We start from the raw sequence: 18,215 nt of genomic DNA, 5'->3' as shown, positions 1-18,215 counted from the left end.
CAGGAAGGCAGGCTCTGCTGAAGGGAGCACATTTGGAAGTTGGACCAGGTGTCCTTGCAGGGCTTGTCTGGCGTGCAACTACTGAGAGGGGCCTCACCACAGACTTTCTGCAGCTGGTACCAAGGAAGATCTTTAGCGTGATGTCTGGTGGTTGCAATGATGTCCGGGAAGTTGGGAGTTTCCCACAGAAGGGAGGTGACTAAACAGTGTGTGTGTTCTGTTTTGTTCTTCTTTAAAAGCTATTGTCTGTATTATATAGGGAAGAGTCTCTGGGGGAGGAGAGGGCTGGGGAGATGGCTCAGCTGGTAAAATGCTTGTTACACGGGTGAGATGACATGAGTTCAAACCCCAGAACTCAAATAAAAACAAATCTTGGCCCGGAGGTGCCTGCCTGTAATGTAGCACTGGGAAGGTATAGAAAAGATCCCTGGGCTCCACTGGCCAGCCTGCCTGGTCGAATTGGTGAGCTTAGGTCCTAGTGAGAGTCTCTGTGTTTGGTATCTGAGGAATAGCACCTAAGAATGACTCTGGCCTCCAGAGGACATGTGTGCACATGTGCACACACACACACACACACACACACACCATCAGGGAAGACAAGGGAATGCTAAGGAACATTCCGAAATTGCTCGTGTTTTTGAGAAAGGAGCTTACTTCTTCCATTCATGTTTCAACATTTATTTATTTATGTCTTAGTATTTATATGACCATCACGATCTAGAAATAATATAAGCAGAACTGGCCTGTGGGAAAGAAGCCAGCACTGTGCTCTGAGGGGGGGGTAGGGATGAACTGTGGGATTCTGACTGTGGGGCTCAGAGGTCACATTCCACTGCAGTGACCTGGAAGGAGCTGTTGCATAGTTTCCAGAAGGAATCTCAGAGCATCTAATGTGGCTTTCTGGGGGTGACCTGAGGGCGGGGTTGGGGCATGCCTTCTGAGTCAGAGGTATAGGCAGTAAGCAAGGGGGGCCTTGGCTGCTGTGTCAGCCCTCCTTAGCCACCAGAGACCACAGACTTCCGGGGCCAGAGACTCAAACGAGGCTGCATCGAAGGTGAAAGACAAGAAGGATGGGAGGCCAAGGTGGCCCAGTCCTCCAGAGCTGCCCAGTTTCCCCCCCCCAGAGTCTCCTCCCCAGGCTTCAGGGTCTATGAGGTAACTGAGCTGCTTTGCTCATTCACACACTGAGAGATGGCATAACCTGGGATGCGTCGTTGCTCCCTTCCTGCAGCTAACAGCCCAGCAGCCCGTGTGGTGCTGCAATCTCAGAGTCTACAGGTGAAGGCAGGAAAATCGGAACTTCCAGGCCAGGCTCCATATTTAGATCTTGTGTCAAAAGAAAAGAGGAGAGAGAGAGATGAATGGAGGGATGGAGGGAGGGAGGGAAGGAGGGAGGAAAAAAGGAAAACTATGCCTGGGTCTGGAGTATGGCTGAGTGGTAGAGCCCTTGTCTAATCATGCTCTGGGTTCTGTCCCCAGCACCCCTAACAACCATAACAGAGCTCCAGGGATACACATCATACTGACTAATTAAAAAAAAAAAATTCTGGGAGGGAGGGTGGGACTGGGGGAGTTGAGGGAGGGGGCTTCAATCGGGATATATAATGAATAAATTGTGACGAAAAAAATTAAAATTAAAAAAAAAAATCCGCTGACCTAAATAAATGAAGAGAGATTTCCTAAAACTTGGGGCACAGGAGCCCAAATTTTCTGGGGCACTAGTATGAATGAAACCTGCCTCAGCTTAGTTACTATCTGTGTAAAAATAAAATAAAATAAAGAACTTAAAGAGTGCTGGCTTTCAGACTCGGGACAAGTGGCTGTTATGTCTATTTAACCTATCAAAGTGGACCTGGCCTCCAGGTTCTCCCAGCATCCCTCAGTCCCTACCTGTTATGGGATGCAGCTGGCCTACCCGGCCCTCTGTCCTGAACCTTCCAGCCCAGAGGATGGCTTCTCCTCCCGCAGAGACTCTTCCCTATATAATACAGACATTTTGTGAGTTCTTTCTCTCTCTCTTTCTCTCTTCTTCTCTCCCCCATCTCTCTGCCTTTCTCTGCCATCACCCTCCTCCCTGCTTGTTAGCGATTTCCCTGGCCCAGTTTCTTGGGACCAGTGAACCTGCCAAAGAGCTGTTCCCCAAAAACCTGCCTTTAATGTTTCTAATTTGTCTTGAATTGGCTTATTTCTTCTGTAGAGAAAACCTATTAAAGAGATTTAAACAATTTAATCCAAATCACACATGTCAGAGATGGTAGAATTTACACATTTGATTCAAATAATCACAAAACCAAGCAATCTATAAAGTGACCACTACACAAGAATGTCTTTGCCGAGGAAGCCGATCACAGGCTGTGGTGATTTCAAAATGAAATCTCCTGAAGCTTCCATAGCTTCACCTCACTTCCTGCTTGATCTCTGTCTCTCTCCATCTCTCTCTGTTTCTGTCTCTGTCTCTCCCTCTCTCTGTTTCTGTCTCTCCTCCCTCTCCCCTACCTCTCTCTTTGCTCCATGTGTTTCTGCTGTCATGGCCTGTCTTCCCTCCCACTAATGGACTATAACCCTCCCAAACCATAAACCAAAATATCTCTCCCTTCTTAAAGTTGCTTTTGATAATGATGTTTTATCACAGCAACAGAAAGGGAACTAACGCAGAGATTCATTCTATTGTACCACACACAACACATTTTTACTGGGTGGCTTCTACACACCACGTCCTGCTCCACTGTCTAGGTCTCAAGAGGCTTTGAGACCTCCAGGCAACACCTATCCTGGAGTTCAGATTTGGATCCATATTTTCAGAGTGAGTGGGTGGATGAACAGATGGATGAGAATGAGAACTTTGTACATATGCCCGCCCCCTTGAGGCCACATCTCACGGTGTAGCTGAGGCTGGCCTGGAACTCACTATGTAGCCCAGGCTTCCCCTTAATTCTCTGTCCTGCCTCAGTGCTCCAGGTGCTGCAATTACCAGGATGCACCATTAATCCTGCCTTGTACATATACTTTGTGTGTGTGTGTGTGTGTGTGTGAGAGAGAGAGAGAGAGAGAGAACATGTGTATGCATGTGTGAGTGTTCATGTATGAGTAAGTGTGCATTCATGTATGGGGAAGCCTGAGAACAGTTCCTTGGGCCACGTACCTTGCCTTTGAGATCCGATCCCTCTTTAGCCTGGAGGCCACTGACTAGGCTAGCCTCACTGAGCAGTGAGCCCCTGGGGTTCACCGTGTCCCTTCTTTCGTGGGATAACAAATGTACACCACCATGCTTATTTCTGCTTGAGTCCTGGGAATGGGACCTCGTGTTTGAAAGGCAAGCGCTTTGCCAACTGAGCTATCTACCTAGCCCTGCACACGTGCTTTCAATGCTGGGAATCTACCCTACACTTCTGAGGTAGAAACCTAGGAAGTATGTTCTTTTGCTGAGGTAAGAAAAAGGGTCCTTAGAGATGACGACAAAATACTTAATATATATATATATATATATATATATATATATATACTATTAACACTGGAATAATCTACCTCCATCCAAGACTGCAAAGCCCCAGTTGGCTGGGTTTCAGGGTCATCTGAAACTTTCGAAAACTTTGGAAACTGAGGGAAGCCGGGCATGGTGGTGCATGCTTATAATCCCAGCACTCTAAGAAGGCAGAAGCAGGCAGAGTGCTGTGAATTCGAGGCCAGCCTGGTTTACAAAACCAGTCCAGGACAGCCAAGGCTACACAGAGAAGCCCTGTCTCACAAAACAAACAAGCAAACAAAACAAAAAAGAAAGAAAGAAAGAAAGAAAGAAAAGAAGCTGAAGGAGCTCTTGAAAATAAAGTGAGTGACAGGTGACGAGGGAGGGACAGATTACACAGGAGCAATCAAATAAAGTAAATGCAGTAAAATGTCATAGCACGCCTCGGTAATGGGATTGGATAGGGGTGTTTGCAGCACACATCTCCTTATATCTTGGAAACTTCTCATGATCAAAAAAAAAAAATTCTGGGGTTGCTTGTGGAGCCAATCTCAACGTGTGGTCACTCCCCAGCACATGCCAACAACTATCTGTTCACTAGCTCAAACGCTAAGGAGCGTAGGAAATGGAGACCACAATCCTGCTTTTGACTGGCAGGTTTTGCCTGGAGTCCTATCTCCATCTCCAGGTGACTTCTCATCAGACACACCAGCTCTGATGTCACTTCCTTCTCAAAGTCTTTCCTGACTTCCTAGAGGAACTCTCTGGAGGGACCACACTTTGGATTGCAGTGATGCAACTCTGCCATGTTGCTCTGTGTAACCTGCCCACCAAGTGAGACAGGAACCTTCAGAGCAGACCTGTCCTTGCTGTCCCTAGCACCAAGCCCCATGCTCTCCATAAATGTTCATTAGGAGCCAAAGCATGAAAAGCAGGGTTGCAGGCCTTACTTTTTTAAACCTACTTTATTTGGGGTTCCTAAATGCCTCTATCTCCCTTCAAACCCCTGACCCTAGGCAGAAGAAAAAGAAGGTTGATAGGGCCAGGGAATGTAGACCTCTTTGGACTTAGTTCCTTGGGACGATTCCAGCAGTCCAGCCAAACAGCAAATAGCAACCAGCAGCAGGCGAAAGAATCAGGAGTAGCATCCTCAAAGCGTTCTCCAGAGCATTTCTCTCTAGGAACATCTTGAAGCGTCCTCTCTTTGTCTCTTTCTGTCTCCGTCTCTTTATCTCTCTGTTTCTCTCTGGGATCCTTTTTATACCCTCCCAGAGTCTGCACAATGATGTTTCCCAGCTGGCAGAAACCACGCCCCCACCACATGAGGCACTTTCCAGCTGACAAAGTTCACATGCCCTCTCTCAAGACTGTAATCCGCTACTATCAACTAAAAGCATTCCCATATCCCACACTTGGGATTAAAACAAAAACACATTTACAAAGCATAACTGAGCTTTTAAAGAAACCAGAACTTCTACTGCACAGTGTTGGAGGGGAAACAGGAAATGTGCCTAGAAGACTCAGAGACCAGGTGTCTTGTTTAGAATTTCTATTGCTATGATAAAACACTATGACCAAAAAGCAAGTTTGGGAGCATACTGGCTGATTTTGTGTGTTAACTTGACACAAGTTAGAGTCATCAGAGAGAAAGGAGCCTCAGTTGAGGAAATGCCTCCATAATATCCAGCTAGTCCAAGCCAGTAAGCAGCACCCCTCCATGGCCTATGCTTCAGCTCCTGCCTCCAGGTTCTAGCTCTGTTTCAGTTCCTGTCCTGACTTCTTCCAATAATGGACTATGATCTGGAAGTATAGATGAATAAAACCATTCCTCCCCAACTTGCTCTTTAGTCATCGTGTTTCCTCGCAACAATAAAACCCAAAGTAAGGCAGGGAGAAAAGCGTTTATTTGGCTTACATTTCCAGATTGCTGTTCATTATTGAAGGAAGTCAGGGCAGGAACTAAAACAGAGCAGGATCCTGGAGGCAGGAGCTGATGCAGAGGCCACGTGGGAGTGTTTATTGTCTTGCTCCTCAAAGCTTGCTCAGCCTGCTTTATTATAGGACCCAAGACTACTAACACAGGGATGGCACCACCCACCATGGGCTGGATGCTCCTCCGTTGATCACTAACTGAGAAAGTGCCTTATAACTGGATCTCATGGAGGCGTTTTCACATCTGAAGCTTCTTCCTCCGCGATGAGTCTAGCCTGTCAAGTTGACCCCAAGCCAGCCAGAATGCTAGGGTCAAGGTGTCTCTCTGTGGCTGGGAGAAATAGAGGACAGGGCTGGGCAGCATAAAGCTATGTAGATATGTTATTTTTCTTGTTGCTATAAACAAATACTTGAGAAAAGCAACTGGAGGAAGAGTTTGGTTTGGCTCGCAGTTTGAGCATGCAGCCTATTGTGGTAGAGAAACCATGGCAACAGGAGCATGAAGCAGCTAGTCATTTGGCAACCACAGTCAGGAAGCAGAGAGAGATGAACGCTGGTACTTAGTTCACTGTCTCCTTTTTATGCAGTGCAGGGCCCCGGTGACGGAATGACGGAATGATGACATGTGCATTCAGGATGGGTCTTACCCCCTCACTTAGCTAATCTAGACAATCCTTTAGAAGCGTGCCCAGAAGCTTTTTTCTAGCACAGTCAAGATCCTACCAAATCCAGGGTCTATATTGACTAACATAGCACAGTTGCCAGCTGACGAGCTATTTGTTGGGAAGCGTTCGGGGCAGGAGGACTCTGAGCTCAGTAATGAATTCATTATTGGCAGATTTGTGATTTGAGAGCTCCATTGGGTAGTGGTGGAAGCGGGAAGGGGAGGCCCAGTTGGAGGCAGTAGGTCTCACCCTCTGAGCCTCTGCGCTGCCAAAGTGATTGAATCAGACACAGACACCTGCACTGTCCTGAGGTGGGGGTGGGGAGTGGAGAGTTGGATTAGGGAGTCAGCATAACACACTGTCCTGGGGTTTCTCATCTTCTGGAGACTCTTCTTCCCAGTGGAGTTGCTGAGTGCTGGGCATAAGCATGTCCAATGGCCATCTTTCTTGTGGAGTGGCCCCTGAGATAGGAAAGGCTGGTTGAACGGAGACAGGCCTACCTGCAGCTGACACCTGGGACTTAGGTTACATGCACCGATATTTGCTTTTCCTGTTGAGCTGTTTCCCTGGGTTGTCTGCCATTTATAACTTCCTGGGAACCAAAGGCAAAACATATGATAGTCACTGTCAGACTTAGTGAGAGGCACATTCTGAGAAACGCATCCTCAGGTGACTTCCTTGTGTGGGTATCAAATGAGGTACTGAACACACCTGGCACAGCCTCTTACACAGCGAAGCTGCTGAAGATCACCGTCCTGTCACGGAGGAACACGCCTGTATGATGCTATATGACTCGGCTCGCCCATGCTCCCCCCCGCGCTCTACTCTTGGTATTGGTATTGAAATACAGTTGTCCAAGCATCCTTCCTGATAGCCCAGGGTCCCAGGGAAGGCCTTAGCAAACTGTGGAGGCCACCTCAGCCCACTTCCTGACATATATCCAGCTCTTGCCCCTGGATCCTTCTCTGTGTTCATCTTTTCTTTCTCTGTGTTGAATATTATCTCCTGGTTTTCTGAAAGGGAGAATCCTGGACTAGCTAGCTCAGGCTTAGAGTGTGGAATTTGGAGTCAGGCCTCCCAGCCCATGGAGACCCTAAGCACTGGCATCGCAGCTATGTGTCCTTTTCATCACACAGGGATTTTGATCCCTACTAACTATTGCACACACATACCCTGCCCGTGAAAACTTAGTCCTTGTATTAAACAGAGCCTTCTCGCTCCGAGACTTAGCCCATGTCCACTGCCCACACTCTCATGGTGACTTGGAGGACTAACGGTGTCACCAGCCCAGGCCATCCCCTCTGGGAAATTGCCTGCAATCTCTTACATGATGGCGTGGCTCCTCCAGGAGGCCCACCCCAGTGCCTGCTCGGCCCACCTCTGGGACTGTAACAGCACTATCTGGGAGGTTAAAAGGCAGGCCCAGTAATGATTCCCCTGTGTCCAGAAGTTTTCAGCTTGCTGTGAAGAGACGGGGGCGCCTCTGTGGGGAGTGGGATGAGCTGTCGCAAACAGCCTGGCCTACAAGGTACAGTCCATTTTGGCTTTGGGACTAAGTAGCATGTGAGACTGTATTGGTTGGCTTCTGGATCCCTGGACTCCTTGCTTTTAAACAAAACAAGGCACTAGGATGATAGGATGATTGCCTAGCATGCAGGAGGTCCCAGGTTCAAGTCCCAGCACTGGGGACAAGAAAGTCTTGAAAGAGAAATGATGCCTACTCCTATGCAAGAACTTGACTGGGGCAAGGCTTTTATTTTATTTTATTTACTTATTTTTTTAGTTTTTTGAAACAGGGTTTCTCTGTGTAGCACTGGCTGGCCTGGACTCTCTTTGTAGACAAGGCTGCCCTCAAACTCACAGAGATCTGCCTGCCTCTGCCTCTCGAGTGCTGGGATTAAAGGCATGTGCAACCACCACCCAGCATGGGTTTTTAAGGCTTCTTAAACTTTCCACTCACCACCCCGTTTTTACCCACAATTTTTTTTTTACATCGCCTCAGGTATATAAAATATGTACACTAATCAAATGTTTGTGATAAATAAATTCACTTGGGGACTTCAGAGATGGCTCAGGACCTGTGTTCAGTCCCTAGCATCTCTGTCAGGTGGTTAACAACCTCCTGTCAACCAAGCTCTAAGGATCCAATGCCTCTGGCCTTCTTGAACACACACATAATTAAAAATAACAAATATAATTTTTAAAAAATTACTTCATATTTTTAACAAATTCTATACAATTTTGCTATACAAAATTGCTATACAATTCTATACAATTTTGCTATTCATTAAAGACAAAAGCAATTTGCATATTGATGACATTATTTATTTTTACCTGAGGAATTAAATTTTTACCTGAGCTGAATATTTAACAGTGAAGGATACAGAGCATCTTCAAGATTTCTCAAAGCTGGCCAGAATTTTTATTTCTAATAAAAATAAATACACATGTAGTATAAAGTAACAGAGGCTTTTCCAGGCCACTCAGAAATTGTTGGAAATTCCATGGGAATCCCAAGTCAAACTCATGTCTTGTTTCTTTTTAAAATTAAACTCCTTCAGAGGACTTGAGTTCAATTCCCAGAAACCATACGGTGGCTCCCAACTATCTGTAATGGGATCTGATTTCATCTTCTGATATGCATAAAGACAGAGCACTCATGTACAAAATACATAAATGAATAAGTCTTTATAAGAAATTAAACTCAAGTTGGCAACTTAAAGAGCAATTTCAACTTTTTTTTAACTTTATTGTTTTAAAAAATTGCAAAGAGGCGCTGGAGAGATGGCTCAGCAGTTAAGGGTACCTGTTGGTGATGCAGAGGACCCCAGTTTGATTTCCAGGACCCACATGGCGGCTCACAGCCATCTGTAACCCCAGTTCCAGTGGATCTGATGCCACCTTCTGACCTCTAAGAACACAAGACAACCACATGCACATGCACACACACAGGCAAAACACTCACACACATAAAACAAATAAATCTAAAATCATTTTTAAACTTTTAAATAAAAAAAAAAAACACACATGAAAGTTAACCAACCACATCTCCTAATTCATGTTTTTGTTGTTGTTGTTGTGCATTCAAAATCTTTAACTGGCACCAAATTTCTCACACTGTTTAGTTACAGGAATCCCCTAGATGAGGCCATGACCTGGAATCTAAGACACTTGGGACTAAAGGCCATTACTAAGGCCCACACTGCACTCAGTTATGAATGAAAAGAGCATGTGCACCCAGCCCATCACTGGCTTGATACTGCACTGGGATCCGAGTTGCTAGAACTTTCCTATTAATAGGCTCTCTCTAAACATCCTACTATTTGTATAAAATTTTCCATAGCACAAGACACTGAGGTGCCAATCCAGCCCACCTGCTTGGGATGCCCAGCTATGACATGGAGTCAGTTCAGCATCACCAGCAGCTGGCATTTGTGCTTCACAGCTTAGCTGCCCATGAGGTGCACTCCTCTCTCACATTAAACTACAATCTGGGAGAGCAGGTGCCAGGAGAGAAGGTACAGCTCAAATCCTGGATGTCCCTGGCCCCGAGTGCTTGGTAAGCTCCTGGAGGCTCCTAATCTGCCTGTGGGGGGTCCTGGTAACTCCTGCATGGTTAGACTGCAGCCTGCTGTGGAGCCGTGTCCCCATGGGGTGCTTCATTGCTCTGCTGCATTCGCTCTCTGAGTCTGAGCCACATCCCCAATAGCTGGATGCTTTCGCTTGTCTTATTTTACAGTCATGGGAACTGACACAGAGGAGCCTGGGGAATTTGAGTGGGAGGGGGGGCGGCAATGACTGGCTCTGGCAGTGGGGATGCGGGGCTCTTCCTAGACCCACTCCTGCCAGGTTCAACCGTCACAAAGAAAGAAGAAGACAAAGCAAGATGTCTGCCCCAGCTGCCTTAAGCCACTATCACTTGACCATTGTTGGTGTCCTCCATAGCACACAACCATCACACCATGCCCAGCTATTAACATTCAGTAGACAGACTGTACCGTTTCTACCAACCACTGTCTGCGCTCCCACAGCACACGGGGCGCTCTTGCTTCTAGATGATGGCCATGAAGCAGCACAAAAGAATCACAGCTCTGTCTTCCCAATGCTCCCACTGCAGTGGCTGAGACCCATGCCTGATACAAGCCATGCCACATGTGGGTGGAAGAAAACTAACATGAACCAAGATGGGCTTCGTGGTCACACTCAGGAAGCCAAGGAAGGAAGATTACAAAATTTAAGCTAGCCTGAGCTGCATGGCAAGATCCTAACCATAGATACATGGCTAGCTAGGTAGACAGGTGATAGATGATAGGTAGGTAGATAGGTGAGAGATAGATGATAGGTAGGTAGGTAGATAGAGTAGATGAAATAGAAAATTGTGAACTGGTGATACAGATGATAGAAGACAGATATTAGATAGATTATAGTAGATGTTACATAGATGATAGATATTAGAAGTAGACCATCAATAAATGAGAGATAAATAGATAGATGATACATAGAAATTATGATCAATAGATGACTGATACACATAGATAGGCAGAGAGGTGACAGAAATAGATGATCAACAAAAGATAAATGATAGGCAGGTGCTAGATAGGCAGGTTGACTGGGGATAGACAAATGACAAATAGATGATAGATTGATGGTAGATAGATGATAGAAATAGATAATCAATAGATGACAGGTAGGTGGGTAGATAAATAGACAGACGGATGATAGACAGAGCAATCAAAGGGAAGGGAGAGATATAGGTCAAGAGCTGAAAGGGTATGCATTCTAGGGTATGCATATATTCTTTTCTTGAGTTGGAGAGGCAATGAAGAAAGCCTCAAACATAATACATTTGTGACCTTGTCATACTTTGTTGCTGCTATACTGCAGTGAAGGTAAGAATTTGGAACCAGCACTGGAAAGAGATGGCTGCTTTAGGGACCCCAGCTTGGGAGGAGACTCCTTTCAAGGCAGCCCAGGCTATGGACAGGGACCCAGCAGACAATGGCAACATGCCTCTCATAGCAGCCTGGGGAGGGACCACATTTGGATTTTGTATAACATTGAGCCAGAGTCAAAAAGATCAGCATGGCCTAAGACGTGGCACCACTTGCCTGTGACCAGAGTGTGAGAACCTGTAGCCTGGGATGGACTTTCCATGGATCAGGATGCAGGTGCCGATGGGACCCTTGTCTGGACACCGAGCAGGAGGCTCAACTCAACAGGCACCATGCACACTGATTGCACATGATTCAGGAGGGTGTAGAGTTGCAGATTCATAGATAAGAAGAGGAAGAAAATGAATCTGGGTGGAGTCATCTCTCACCCTGAGTCACAAGACTCAGGAGCCCTCCGGAGGTTGTGACTGCAGGCAGCTGGACCATACTGCCAGTCTTGACTGCTGCCTCCAGAAGCCTCCAGGGAGCCTGGTGGTGACTTCATTAGCATCTAGCTCTTTGCTCCAGAGGGAGTCCACTGTGCGTCGGCCAAGTTGAAGCTAGCCAAGGACATTTGGTAAGAGCTGGAGGAGAAACCAAAAAGCAAACAGAGCTAGAGGTATATCTAAGCAGGTGATGTGATGAGGCCAGAGAAGACTACCAGGGTCCTCCTCAGAGTTGGGTCCCACCCCTTCAATGGCTGATCAGATGAAAAGACTCCTAAAAGAGGATGGGGGCCCATCTCAGAACTGAGGTTTTATGAGCCAGCTGCCACTGAGCATGGCTCCAAAGCAGAAAGGACAGGTCAGCAACATAAGAAGTTCAAGGAGTTGATGTAAACTCTTCCCATGACAATGATCTTACATGCCTCTCACATACCCCTCTCCATTTACCAAGTTCCGAAACCCAAGACACCTCAGTCACCAAAGCTAAGCCTGACTCTCTCTTGCCTCCAGCAGCTGGGTACGTGGCTTTTTTGGCCTGCTTCAAAAGCAATCCTTCCCAACCAGAAGGAACATCCTAATTCTATTAGTGAGGCCACTGAGCCAGGGCGTGGCTCTTCCTGCCTCCCTGGCAGCATCACTGCTCTGAACACAACATCAAGGACCTGTAAATGCCCAAAAGCCACTCCACCCTGGGCTGGGGTCTGCAGTTTCAACAGAAAATCTTGTTCCCAGGTAAAAGTTGCCGGTGGGGCTCCTACGTGTGTGTGTGTGTGTGTCTGTGTGTGTGTCTGTGTCTCTGTGTCTCTGTGTGTGTGTCTGTGTCTGTGTGTGTATCCCTAGAGGATGACAGAAAAGCATTAAAGTTCTGGAGATGAAGTTCTAAAGATAGGTTGGAATCTTGGCTCCCCTCCTTTTCTGCTACAGACTCTTGTAAATGCTCCTTAAATTCTCTAAGCCTCAGATTCCCAGTGGATGAAATGAAGGTAATGATAGACTGATCTCAGACACCCTTTCAAGGTTGACAAGGTTGACAAAGTGTCTTGGGAGGGACTCCAGGTGAGCACAATTTGGGAGCAGCAGTCACCATGCTGTAGAGCATCTGTGTCCCTGGCTAGCATCCATCAATGTCCATAGGCACATGGACCCACAGAAGACTGCAAACACTATGACCTTGAAGTCTCGTAACAAACCCACAACACAGGATTCTCCTCATTGCTTCCGTCAGGATGCAGGTAGCAGCAGGGTGCTCATAGGTCAGCCAGGAACAGGTACACTGAAGGATGCGCGCATGCCATCTTCTCCTGGAAGGGACCTTGGTGTGGACTGTCCAGCTAAGGCTAGACTGTGCAGTCCGCAGGCTTTTCCTGCACCATCATGTAGCCTAGCGATCCTCTTGGTCATGGAGAGATGTTGTCCCTGCAGTTGGGTTGCACAGATGCCTCTCTAGGCCTTCCGTGCCTCCTTGAGTCTTATGAGATATATACCTGCCCTTGGTCACGTGGAATCTTGATTGTCAGCTTGACAGAATCAACAATCACCTAGGAAACCAATCTCTGGGTGTGTCTATGAGGACACTTCCGGAAAGGTCTGAGGAGGAAAGACTTCCCCCATGGTGGGTGGCACCTGGTCAGGGCTCATGGAACCCCAGCCATCCTTGAGGATTATGCGCAGCTAATGCTTGATTGCATAGAGGGGAGAAAGATGTTTTCTTTTGCGGTGCAGCCTGTGGTAGGTAAGGCAGTCATCCTCTTTTAAACAATTCTTATGAAACTCAGTGAGTCACACGAAGATAAGACGTAAAAGTAGAATGGAGTCTAGCTGGGAGAAGGAAGGAAGGGAGGAAGTTGGGAGTAGTTTGTTGGTGGGCATGGAGTATGGCTATGCTCTAAATACATTATGCATGTGTATGAAAATGTCATAATTGAACACATGTAACATATGCTAATGAAAACATTCTAAGAGGTCAAGCATGGTGGCTCACCTCTTTAACCCCAGCACTCCTCAGGCATGGGAGTTGAGGGCAATCTGGTTTATTGAGTTCCAGCCAGCCAAGGCTACATACTGTCTCAAACAAAAATTAAAAACAAAAAGTCATTAACAGAAGGAGGAGAAGGGAGGGAGAAGGACCACTTAAGAAATCACCCATTGGAGCTGGAGAAATGGCTCAGTGGTTAAGAGCACATATTGTTCTTATAGAGGACATGAGTTTGATCCCCAGAACCCACACCAGGTAGCTCACAATTGCCCGGAACTCCGGATTCAGGAAACCAACACCCCTAATTGGACAACATACACAGGCACTTATACATACATGTAAATAAATAATAAACATTTAAAAATGAAGTTTAAAAAGGCATGATGCTCAATGAACTTAATCATGTCCTTTAAAAAGTAAAAATCAAAATCAGTGTTTGCCAGGCAGGGTGGACTCCAACTTAGGAAAAAGAAAAGAAAAAGAACCCACAGGTCGTAGCCCCATTGTTTTCCTCTTGATGTTTGTGGTTTTGTTCGTTGGTTTGGTTGAATTTTTTTTCTTGTAGTTTGCTTTACATAGTTCTTTAGTACAGCTAGCATTAGGTTTTGAGTCTGATCCGTAATAGGAATGTAAGTTTTGTTTGTTTTGACTTTTTAGACAAAGTCTTATTTATCCCAGGCTGACCTGGAACTCCTGGTCATCTTGTCTCTGCCTTATGAGCACTAGGATTACACCTGGCATGTTGGCACACACCTTTAACCACAACACTTGGGAGGGAGAGACAAGAGGATCCCTGTGAGTTTGAGGCCAGCCTGGTCTACAAATTGAGTCTAGGACAGCCAGGGCTCTGTAACAGAGCCTCAAAAAACCAAAGGGGAGGAGGGGAAGGGTGCTAGAATCTGTACATAATATAAAATATAATTTAAATTTTATATTATTTTTGTGTGTGTGCATGGGTACAGACATACCACCATGCACGTGTGCAACTCACAGGGCAACTTCCGGGAGTCAGTTCTCTCCTTCTGCCAAGTGGATGCCAGGGATCAAACTCAGGTGGTCAGATTTGGCAGCAAACTCCTTCACCTACTGAGCCATCTTAACAGCCCTCGGTGCGGTTATCTTTATCAAAATAGTTATCCCCACACTGTGTTTTGGATGGCCCTTTTGCTCTCATCTTCAAGATCACCAGGGGCAAATTTCCTCTTTTCATCTGTCCATGTCTCTGTGATGGTGTCTCATTACCCTCTTGGTAACTAGTGGGTGGTGAATGCCCTCTTGCCATCTAGACAGAAGGCTTCCCAACATGTTCTCCCATGCCAGCTAGGATGTCCTTAGTAAGTTGTCTTGCCAAAGACTTGTAGAACTGATCTGCCAGCTTCCGTCTGGAACACAATCTCTACTTGCTGCGGTAACACACACCTGTAATCCCACAACCTGGGAGGCTGGCACTTGATTTTTCAGTTTGAGCTACCCTGGTCTTCAAAGCAAGTTTCAGATTAGCCTGGACCACACAGTAAGACTCTGCTTCAAGATAAAATAAAGCCAAGCCCCGAAAGCAAAATCTAAAACTATTTACTGTTAAGCAATCAGACGCCAGTTACTTACCTTGGGCATGTCCTCATGTTGGTAACACTGGCTCATGTGCCTTGTGTGACATCCATTTCCACCTCTTTTGGTGTCCTTGAACATCCATGAGGCCTTGGGAGTCTCTGTGTGAAATTCCGGTTAGTATTTTCTTAGATGTCTCCCTAGAGCACACTGGAGTGGAAAGATCTTGGAGGTCCTATGACCTGACAGTTTGCTCCCAGGAAAGGGAAGGAACATCAGTCATATGCAGAAGGTTCCATGTGTTGCCACACAGCAGAGCCAATGCATCAGGAGCTGCGGGTCTGAGAGGCAGGGAGAGCCAGGGAGGGCGGAAGAAGAAGGGGGACTCACAAGAGAAGTTGCCCCCAAGAATGGGCAATATGGGTCAAGCCAGGGCCAAGACTGAGCATTCCAGGACAGCATTAAATGAGCCTGATGTGGACTCTGTTTACATTTTTTCCTATGTCCACTCCCATCAATTTGATCAATAAATCTGTCCTTTTGGGTCAAAAGTGACCTTCAGATGCCATCATGATCCTGGATTTTATGAAAGTGACAGTCAGTTTGAGTGCCTGGAATTTGGGGTTCCTATATATTCCCAATACTCTGCTCACAGCCTGCGGTTTAGAATGAGGTTGTAAAAAGTACCCCTGTATCAATTTGACAAGATCTAGGATCATCTGGGAGGCACACCTCTGGCCACACCTGTGGCAAATTATCTTCAAAGCCTACTTAGTTATTTAAAGTTATTTAGTTATTTTTTATTACATATGCATGAGTGTATAAAGGAAGTTTTGGTGTTTTTTAAAACTTGGTTATGTTATGTAAACATGTTTTTGTTATAATCCTACATGTGAGATTTTAGTTTGGGCACAGCTGATAATTGCCTCATGCAGGGCATGGTCTTTGCCAGTTGGAGTTAGTTGAATTCTGAGGATTTTGAGCGGTATAAATATGATAGCCCAGTGGGAGAAGGAAGGTACAGTGGCCTGGAGGAGGCAGACTGAGGACGGCTTGCTGTGTTACCTGGACTTCAGGATAGCCTAATCACTGGGATTGGTATTGCCCCAAAAATAATCGGATGGAACCTACCCAGTTGGAAGGGAGGTATGGGCTTTAAGGAAGGCCCCAAATGAAGTAGTGTTTGGAAAAACCAGTGCCTACATGAGTGATGTGACTATATGTATGTCTGTGTACTAGTTGGGTACCTGGTGCCCACAGGGGCCAGAAGAGGGCACTGAATCCCCTGGAACTAAAGTTACAGATAGTTGTCAACTGCCACATGGATGCTGGGAATCAAACCCACTCCTCGGAAGAGCACACATCTCCAACTCCAGTGGACAATAATTTTGATTAAGTTAGTTGACGAGGGAAGGTCCATTTTAATTGGGTAGGACTATTCTCTGGCCAGGGGGATCCTAGACTGTAGAATAAAACAAGTTAATCAAGCTGAGTCCCCCCTCCCACACACATTCGTCCCTGCTTCCTGATTGTGGGTACCATGGGACCAGCTTCTTAAAGCTCCTGCTGCCTTAACTTCCTCTCCGTGACTGACTGTATCTTGGACTGCCAGGTAAAATAAGCCCTTTCTCCCTTAAACTGCTCTTGTGGAGGTATTTTATTGTGGCAGCAGAGCGAGAGAAACTAAGACGTCTTCCTAATGGAGTCTGGAGTCTGGGGAAATGCTCAGAGAACCGGGGATGAAAAGGACTCAGCCCATGAAAAGCAGAGACAGCTAGCCTTTGCCAGAGAGGCTGGCCACAGCTTGCTTGGAGCAGAATGTGTTTTGCTGGGAAGCTGCCTTTGAAGTGCAGGTGCTGTAAGCAGCTGCAGCAGGCTCGAAGTGCTGCTTGGCCACCCCTCTCAGGGCCAGGCAGGATGCCTGCAGGGCAGAGGCAGAGCAGAGCGCAGCTGCTGGCGGAGCACTCCCTCCCCCTCACCTCTGTCATCTAGGTGGCAGCCCCTGCCAGGCACCTGAACCTTGAGTCTCTCCCACAGGAACAGCGGGTTTAGGTGTTCATCTGCTGGCTGTCAGCTCCCTGTGGAGTCTGCAGCCAGCTGTGATACAGATCTGTCTCCAATGGACAAAAAAGGGAACCGAGCAAGAGAGGTATTTCCATGATGCTGCCTTGCCCTCTTTCTTCAAGGCCCTTCTGCTGCTAGCTGGCTCCTCTCTGGGGGCAATAGATGGAAACTTGCCTGCCTGTGGGGCTCTCCTCTGGAAGGAAAACTAAAACAAAACAACAAAAACACCACCCAGGCCAAAGGGCTAATTCTGCCAGGAAGAACCCTATAAAAATGATGATCCACCCTGAGCCAGACCCATGAACGCAATTCAGTTCCTAAAGATTTGACATGAAACCTGGCTTCAAAGTCTCCCTCCTGGTTTCAAAAACTGGCAGCCCCTCTCTGCTTGCACCACTCAGCCTTTCTGAGCCCCAGTCTCTCCATCCAGAAAACAATGAGTTTTCCTGTTAGGGTTGTTGACTCATTTTAAGTGTACCCATCTCCTGGTCAACTTAACTGAGGGTTCACATGTGTATGCCCAGTCCCTGCCTCTCCGTGGACTGTGAGCTTCCTGAGGACAGCGCCCTGGCTTCCGCATCCCCCAGTAACCAGGATGCTTAGCCTAGGAGAGGAACAGGAAGCACTGTGATAATGAAGACACAGGTCTTGCACACAGACACAGACACACACACACACACACACACAGAGAGAGAGAGAGAGAGAGAGAGAGAGAGAGAGAGAGAGAGAGAGAGGCAACTGTCAGTGTAGACAAAAACAAACTGTTATTTCCACTCAGAAACTAGTTTGTATTAAAAAAAAAAAAAAGTATCCAGTGGGGCCTATGGTCAGGTGGCTCTTCTGGGATCAATCCCAGCATTCCATTCATGCACCTTAATTCAAGCCACCTTGCTCCAGTGTTTCATTTCAGCCCAGTCTCTAGTCTTTGTCAAGGTCCTGAGAGTCAAGGGTCCTTCCCAGGACTTAGGAAATCCTGCCTTCTGCTCTAGAAGCCTCAGAGAGAATAGAGAAGTCTGCGAGAAGAAGTGATATTCACTTAAAGCTTAGGGAAAAGAAATCCCATTTTCAAATGAACCCTTTTTTATATTAAAAAATTAATTTCTTTTTTAAAAATATTTGTGTGTGTGTGTGTGTGTGTGTGTGTGTGTGTGTGTACCGCATGCGTGCAGGAACCCACAAAGGCTTGGGGCA

The sequence above is a fragment of the Meriones unguiculatus genome, chromosome 4, assembly GCF_030254825.1.
Source record: "Meriones unguiculatus strain TT.TT164.6M chromosome 4, Bangor_MerUng_6.1, whole genome shotgun sequence".
NCBI classification, from domain to species: Eukaryota; Metazoa; Chordata; class Mammalia; order Rodentia; family Muridae; genus Meriones; species Meriones unguiculatus.
The sequence above is the reverse complement of the archived record's forward strand: the minus strand, read 5'-3'. Positions refer to the sequence as shown.